An 8,237-nucleotide genomic window follows, 5' to 3' on the forward strand; every position below is an offset into this window, starting at 1 on the left:
ATGCCCCAGGCTCTTTTGTACAAAATCCTCCTGACTCAGGGCTGGAGAACCTGTTATGCGCCATTTGCACCACCCGTTAGAAACACTCCTGCACCACTTTAACAGCCATGGATCAGCATCCTGGGAACTGCAGTTTGTTCCGGGTGCAGGCCTCACAGAGCTACAACTCCCAGCACCCCTCAAGAGTTCCCAGGATTTGCCTTGCCTTCTAAACATAGCTGTCAACTTACAGGTTTGAAAATAAGGGACCAGCAGCCTTGAAAATAAGGGATCAGCAGCCAAAATAAGGGATCAACAATTACCGGTACTTTGATAAAATACATATTTTGTTGCGTGCAAATGGCTTTAGATACCTATTAGGTTCATAAATTACCATATAGCATATATTCAACACAAAAAAAGCAACAATTTGTTGTTGACAAAGGACAGCTGGACATAGAAAGGGCCCCATTACCTTCAGTAGCTTATTTAAGGGACATCATCAATAAGGGACAGCAGCAGGACATGGCGCTGGGATAAGGGACTGTCCCGCCAAATAAGGGACGCTTAACACCTATGCTTCTAAAGTGGTCCAAGAGTGTGTGCGTCCAAATGCAGCTGGACTCCCAGCTCTTACCAGCTCCAGCCAGCACAGCCAATGGTCAGATATAATAGGAGCTGACGTCCAGCCGTATCTCACGGGAGGCACAAATTTAGCATCCATGTCCCACGGGGTCCTGTTTCTCAGATATGTACTTGCCCTAGCTTAGACAGCTAGAAGAGGCTGTGAGCACACAATTGTTCTGGCTTCCACTTGGCAGTGGCAACCCTGGATATCTTGTGTGTGTTACCAGAATGGCTAGATGCCTGTGCTTCCAGCTTTGCTGTGCCTTGAGCAGCAGCTCCACCTACAGAGATCAGCTTCCCTGGATCAGGTATGATGGCACGTTCGTGCCTTGAGGTCTAGCAACTTGCTTCTTGAAAACATGGAGAACCTGCGTCTGCTGTGCGGATTCCAAGAAATAATCAGGAGGTGTGATCCTGGCCTCATTCCTTGGGGTGCTTCTCGAGAATGAGTTCTTGCTTGCCTTTCAAGCCACTCCTCAGTCAAAAAACCCTCTGGCCTTTTCCAGGATGACCGTCTGCAGAGGAGAGCCTTCCAGGACTTTGCTGACTTGGTGAAGAGGGGAAAACTCCAGCAGTTCTACGGCTTGATGGGGAAACGGGCCAGAGGTGAGTAAGGAGTCCTTGCCTCAAGCCCAGAGGGCAACCTTGACCCTCCAGGTCTTGCTATGTGTCCCTCTGGATTCTCTTCCACCCCACCCCTTCTACCCAGGCCATACCCCTCACGAGACCTGCCCTGCACCCTCTTTGAGCGAAGACTCTCCAAGTGTCCCTGTTTTTCAGGGACAGTCCCAGATTTGCAGAAGCCGTCGCGGTTTCTGATTTGATCCCGGAAGGTGGAAGTCCCTGTTTTCATCAGAGAAATGTTGGAGGGTATGGAGCGTTGTTTACAGTGGTACTTCAGAAGTTGAACGGAATCCATTCCAGAAGTGCGTCCGACTTCCAAAACGTTCAGAAATCAAGGTGTGGCTTCCAATTGGCTGCAGGAAGCTCCTGCAGCCAATCGGAAGCCGCGGAAGCCATGTCGGACGTTCAGGTTCCAAAGAATGTTCACAAACCGGAACACTCACTTCTGGGTTTGCAGCGTTCGGGAGCCAAAATGTTAGTCTCACAAGGTGTTCTGGATCCAAGGTACGACTGTATTATTATTATTATTATTATTATTATTATTATTATTATTATTTCATTGCTGTTTGCTTGTTTCTTTACTTGCTTGCTTTTCTGTTATATCTCGCCGTCGACACATACTACTTTACAGTAATACTTACAAATAATAAGAAAAAGCTAGCGTGGATATAAAACATAAACATATGATAGTAATAATAACATATTTACATTCTTCCAATATTATTTAAATCCTCTGTATCTTGAGTTAAACTTCCCTTTCACTCTTTCCATGGTTTCCTATCTGCTATCCTTTTAACTGTTTTTTTTTACTCTGCCAAATTATTTTCATTACCTTGCATAATCTCCCGTTGTAACATCCACTGCCGAGTATTTTTTTAACCTGTTATTATTTTCTTGCTATAATATTTTTCCATATAATCCGTATTGAGTGTTTCTATTATTGATTGATTGATTTGTATACCACCCTTTATCCATAGATCTGAGGGTGGTTCGCAACAGAAAAATACAATATTTGAAAAAAACAACCCAATACCTCAAGCTCGCCAAGATGGAGGGGTTTGTTTGTGTGTGGAAACTAGCCTAAAAATATAATATTTCCATTCATTGCCCTGCACACTTTTGCCTCTGGGCTCTAACCACTGCTGACCTGTGGCCCTCGGAAGGCGATGCAGCCCTTGGGTTGCAAAAGACACACACACACACACACACACACACACACACACACACACCGGTTTCATGCCTACACTGGTACCTTTAACAGCCAGCGGTTATAAATGAACCAAACCTTTCTTTTCTCGGCATCTCTGTGCTGGGAACAGCTGTGCCAAATGAATCCCTGTCTTTTCCTTCAGAAAGGGGTGGGAAGGTGGCAAGGCAACCTTTTCTTCATCTAAGATGAGCTCCATGATCTCGCTAGAGGCAGAATGCATTTTCCCCTCTCTGGAAAAGTGTTGCAGAGAGGTAGGAAGGAACATAGGTCCCTATTTTCCAGGGACAGTCCCACATTTACAGAAGCCGTCCCAGTTTCTGATTGGATCCTGGAAAGTCCTGCCTCAGACTCAGTGTGGTGTAGTGGTTAAGAGCGGTAGACTCATAATCTGGGGAACCAGGTTCGCGTCTCCGCTCCTCCACATGCAGCTGCTGGGTGACCTTGGGCCAGTCACACTTCTCTGAAGTCTCTCAGCCCCACTCACCTCACAGAGTGTTTGTTGTGAGGGAGGAAGGGAAAGGAGAATGTGAGCCGCTTTGAGACTCCTTCGGGTAGTGATAAAGCGGGATATCAAATCCAAACTCTTCTTCTCCATTCACTAAGCCCTGTCACCTCTCCTGCTTCTGACACCTCCTCTTCCCAGTCTTCTACACCAGGGGCGTAGGAAGGGTGGGTGTGGGGAGGTCTGCCCCAGGTGTCACCCTGAGGGGGAGTGTGACAAGATGGCGGGTGGCACTCACTGCAGGGCGTCTCCGGCACCCACAGGCTCCATGCTGTGCGCCCACTGCCTCCCCCCCAGCCGTAGGGCAGCTGAGGCCCTTTGGCGCACTCCGTCCCTATGGGCACCGTGCGCTCCTCCCTATGGGTGCCACGTCGCCCCTGGGTGCGCCACACCAGGTGCCTGAGAGGCTTCCTCTGCAGCTGCCTCCCTCCACTCCCCAGCCTCTAAGCCTTCTTCTCTTGGGGGTTCCCTAGATGGTTCCTCCAGCCACTCCTCTGCAGCCAACCAGTCCATGACATGCAGCCCTAACGGGAGATGATCAAATCTGAGAACTTCTGCATGCAAAGTCAGATGCTCAGCCACTTGTCCAGGACTCATTCTGCATGCCAAGGCGCTCTTCCACTCTGCTTTATATGTATTTTAGGTTTGTGACATGTAAAGTGGCCCTCTCCACTTTTTCTGATATCCATAATTTTGAGGAGAGATGTCCAGCTTTCACAGGAACAGTCAAGGTATAGTATATCCAGCAGAAGCACACCCAAAGGGGTGTCCCAAATACATTGCTAACCGTCTTCCTCCCCAAATGCATCTGAGAGCCCTCAGAAAGTGCCTAATCTCTTTGCCAACCTGTGCCCCTCTCTTTGCCACCCTAGGGCAACAAGGAGAGATGTTTAGAGGGCTGATGGGATGATGATGCTCCTCTTGAGGTGGGTTGAGACTGAGGGTCTCATTTCCCTACATTTCTTATCGTTTCCACCCCACCCAACCCCTTAATGCACATGCATATATATATATATATATATATATATATATATATATATATATACTGCCCTTTCCATTGATAATTTCCAGGGAGTTTGCAATAAGCAATAAAAAGACAATAGTAACAGAAATTTCTGCTATGTGACAAAGAAATTCAATAATCACAAGTGTTAATCTGCTCAAACAAATAACTTAATTTGTTTGCTTGTATTTGGGTTAGTAGTGATGTTATTGGGATGTGGGTTGCACTGTGGGTTAAACCACAGAGCCTAGGGCTTGCTGATCAGAAGGCCGGCAGTTCAAATCCCCGCGACGGGGTGAGCTCCCGTTGCTCGGTCCCTGCTCCTGCCAACCTAGCAGTTTGAAAGCATGTCAAAGTGCAAGTAGATAAATAGGTACCGCTCTGGTGGGAAGGTAGAACGGCGTTTCCGTGCGCTGCTCCGGTTCTCCAGAAGTAGCTTAGTCATGCTGGCCACATGACCCGGAAGCTGTACGCTGGCTCCCTCAGCCAGTAAAGCAAGATGAGCGCTGCAAGCCCAGAGTCGTCCACGACTGGACCTAATGGTCAGGGGTCCCTTTACCTTTACCTTTACCGGTGTTATTATCAGAGGCTGATTTAGGGGCGCGTGACTGATTCTCCTGCACTGGGCACCGTAACAATGACTTACAACGTCAGGAGAGAGGCAGGGGACGGGAGGTGCCAAAATTTGGTGTTGCACAGGACCCTGCTAAAATTTGAAAGCACAAGGTCTGCCACTGGTTATTATGCTCCTAGTGATTAGATTGAATTTGTCTAAATAGGTCAAGCATTGTTGTTGTTATGGAATTTTATTGAGAGCAACATCTTTGCCTCAGGCAAGACAAAAAATTACGTATTTTGTGTTTTATTTTTTTGCTGATCCCCAATTTCTTCTCTTCTCCCAGAGCCAACACAGGAACGGGCAAGCAGAGAGCTACTTCCACCCTGGGCATCTTAAGCGAGATCTAATACTTGGTACCATTTCCTCCGCTGCTCTACAGCCCCTGTGGATATTACGTCGCCTGTTTCTCGAGTAGCCAAGAATGGCAAACATTTTGCGTGTTTTACAGTTCCCATTATATCTCCTTCCGTTGTTAAGCACCAGCCTGGTAGCATAAATGTGTTTGCGAATCTGTGGGCTGTCTTCGCTTTCTCTGCACCACGTTCTTGTGAAATAAAGCCAAGATGGAGAGATGGCAGGTGTTTTTTTTTTTTTTAAAAAAAAAAGTCCATCGTAGAGTTTGTGGCTTTAAATGGGGTTGGCAGTGGCGACTGGCGTTCATTGGGACTGGTCAGGTGACGAGCGGGTCAAGCCAGAGCCAGTGACAGGTACAGTCAACTAATTCCAAGTCTTGTCTGCCGCCTGTTCCTTGCTGAGTTTTGCAAGGACTTGACTCAAAATTCAGAAGTTGGCAGATAATAGCCTTTGTCCCGCAGAACTAGTTGTCAGGTGGCAGATAGGTGGGAACAGATTGAGCTACTGGTAGGTGCTCCATTGTTTCCATTAGACCAGCCACCACTGGGGTTGAGAGTAGTAGTAATTATTATTATTATTATTACCCTGCCCATCTGACCAGGCTTCCACAGCCACTCTTGGCGGCTTCCAACAGGATATTAAAAACACGATAAAACATCAAACATTAAAAACTTCCTAAAACAGGGCTGCCTTCAGATGTCTTCTATTAGTCAGATACAGTGGTACCTCGGGTTACATATGCTTCAGGTTACATACGCTTCAGGTTACACACTCCGCTAACCCAGAAATAGTACCTCGGGTTAAAAACTTTGCTTCAGGATGAGAACAGAAATTGTGCTCCAGCGGCGCGGCAGCAGCAGGAGGCCCCATTAGCTAAAATGGTGCTTCAGGTTAAGAACAGTTTCAGGTTAAGAATGGACCTCCAGAATGAATTAAGTACTTAACCTGAGGTACCACTATATTCCCGGAACTTGGAAGAATGTGAGCGAAAACAGGAAAGAAACACATGCCAGAAACCGATACAAGCAAATGGCTTCACCTGCATAGTTTATAGGGGATCAGTTTTGTTTGTTGCAAAACGGGCGATGGCAGGGAAGTCTCCAAAAGTCCAAAGCTCAGATCGACACATTGCACAGACATTTCCCCCCAGGAATGATCGTGCTTGGAATACTAGAGCAGAGAACATGCTTTATTGAGAAGTAGATACACTGGTAGCATATTCTAACATATCCAGGAAACAGAGATTCACTTCTGTACAAGAATGGCCAACCTCCCCTCCCCACCTGAGAGGGCGCCACCTCACCATTTGCTAAAAACTAGAAGCTGAGGGTGCTGGATGACACTTGCCAGTAATGTGCACAGAAATCTAAACTTTGGCAGATTTAGGATGGCAATGAAAAGACAAAACCAAACACGAGAGCCAGCCACAGGAGTGCTTGCGGAAAGATCTGTGCTAGAGGGATCGGCTTTCAACTGGAATCCATTTTGTCCCAAGATGGGAGACAAGGAGAGGAGTTTCTTTTTTTGGGGGGGGGGGGGAGACAGAAGTTCAGCTAGAAACAAAGAGGTTGTGTTCCACACACGCAGACTAGAGGCCAAAGACATGGCGAAAGGATGGCTATTTATGCCCTCAGGGTGTTTTGCTTCAAGTTGGAAGGGTTTTGTTTTGTTTGCCAAACCTTACAATCGAAAACCAGACTTTCTGGAAATGGATCGTAACACATCCATCCGACTGACGGCAGTCTGAAAGACAGGTGAAAACACACTGCGCTCTCTGGCCAGGCATCCCCAAGGTCCAAAGGCTTGTGCCAAGGTAATTTCTAGGAAGGAAAGAAAATTATGTTCTAGGGATGACAAACAGTACTAAGATGCAACCCGGAGTGAGGTGGTGCAGGGGGGCAAATATGTGACTTGCACACACACACCCCCACACACACCCCAGTCTCCTTTGTGGCCTCTTTGGTTGCGCTGCATGTGACACACACACAGCCCAGCTTGGTCTGTGGCTCGTGACATGTGCCCTCGGACCCTGGGCTTTGTGCAAAAGCACCTCAGCGTTCAAGGGAGTGGGCTTTTGGCCCCCCCAAATGCTGGGGTGTCACCAGGGGACTCTGCCCTGCACAAAAGGTTGCCGGAAGAACCGCAGGGCAAATGCCACCAGACGATTCGCAATTCTGAAAGCACGCGAATGGCGTGTGAGGGGCACAGACCTTCAAAGAGCGAACCTGTCAAGAGGTTTCTGACTCTGTAAGGAAAGGGACCTCTCTGGCTGCAGCTTTTCAATGGGTTGTCCTCTCTGTGAATAGCAAGGTTAGGCAAAGTGTGCTCGGCGGAGGCTTCCCTTTGGTCTCTGAACACTTAAGGCAAATTTGTGAGCTTAATACCTAGAGCAGGGATGGGGAACCTGTGGCTCATCCCATCATCCCCTAAACTGGGGTTGATGGGAGCTGAAGTCCCCATCTCTGACTTCACAAGACATTTTAAAACAGCCAAGCACTCTCCCCCTTAACAGATAGCCCATCAGGTCCACCTACCGCACAAGCTTCCTGCCTTTCCCCTCCCAGTCCTTGGGAACAAGTGCCACACAGCTCAGGCAAGGATTTCCGTCCCAAGCCGGGGAGTGATGATCGCTTAAAAGATGGGAGGGCTCCCCTTGAAAAGGGGCACACCTATTATTTGTGACAAACTGGGGCTATGTGTGCTTGCACACACACTTTCCAGGCTCTTGGAACTATTTTCACAATTTTTCTAAGGGCGAATTTGTCTTGGGGCGAGGACCCGCATGCAGCCAGGTATGGCATCCCAGAAGTGTGGGAGAAACCCAGCCTTTCTTGGGGAACTCATGCTTCTGCGAGACCATCAAACAAAACCAGTAGAGGTCAGAAATGACTGGGGTAAGCTGCCTGGCCGTGGCGGCCTTTAGGGGCTCTCGTAATCTATGGGTGAAATAAGCACACGTTCTGGAAAATGGAAGCTGATTTTCCCCCTGGCAATCCTTTAAAAACAATGGCTGTTTGCCTCGGCCAGAATGGAGGTGGGAAAAGGTCCAGGATGGTCCCCGGCTGAGCACAGAGGGTTAAAGAGATGCAGGAGCGTGGACTGCAAAAGGAGCCAAAATGATCGGGGGGAACTAAACTACTACCGCATGAAGGCAAGCCAGGCGACTGCAGCTAACTCCTGCCTAGATCTGGCACTATCAGACCACCGCTGCAATTCAAAGTAGCGCCAAAGCTGGGTGGCAAAAGCTACTGTGCAGGAACAGGCTGGCAAAAAGAGCGGCGTCCAGCTGGCAGTGCTCTCTGAGCAGCCGCAGCGGTGT

This window comes from Podarcis raffonei, chromosome 13 (genome assembly GCF_027172205.1).
Source record: "Podarcis raffonei isolate rPodRaf1 chromosome 13, rPodRaf1.pri, whole genome shotgun sequence".
Classification (NCBI taxonomy): domain Eukaryota; kingdom Metazoa; phylum Chordata; class Lepidosauria; order Squamata; family Lacertidae; genus Podarcis; species Podarcis raffonei.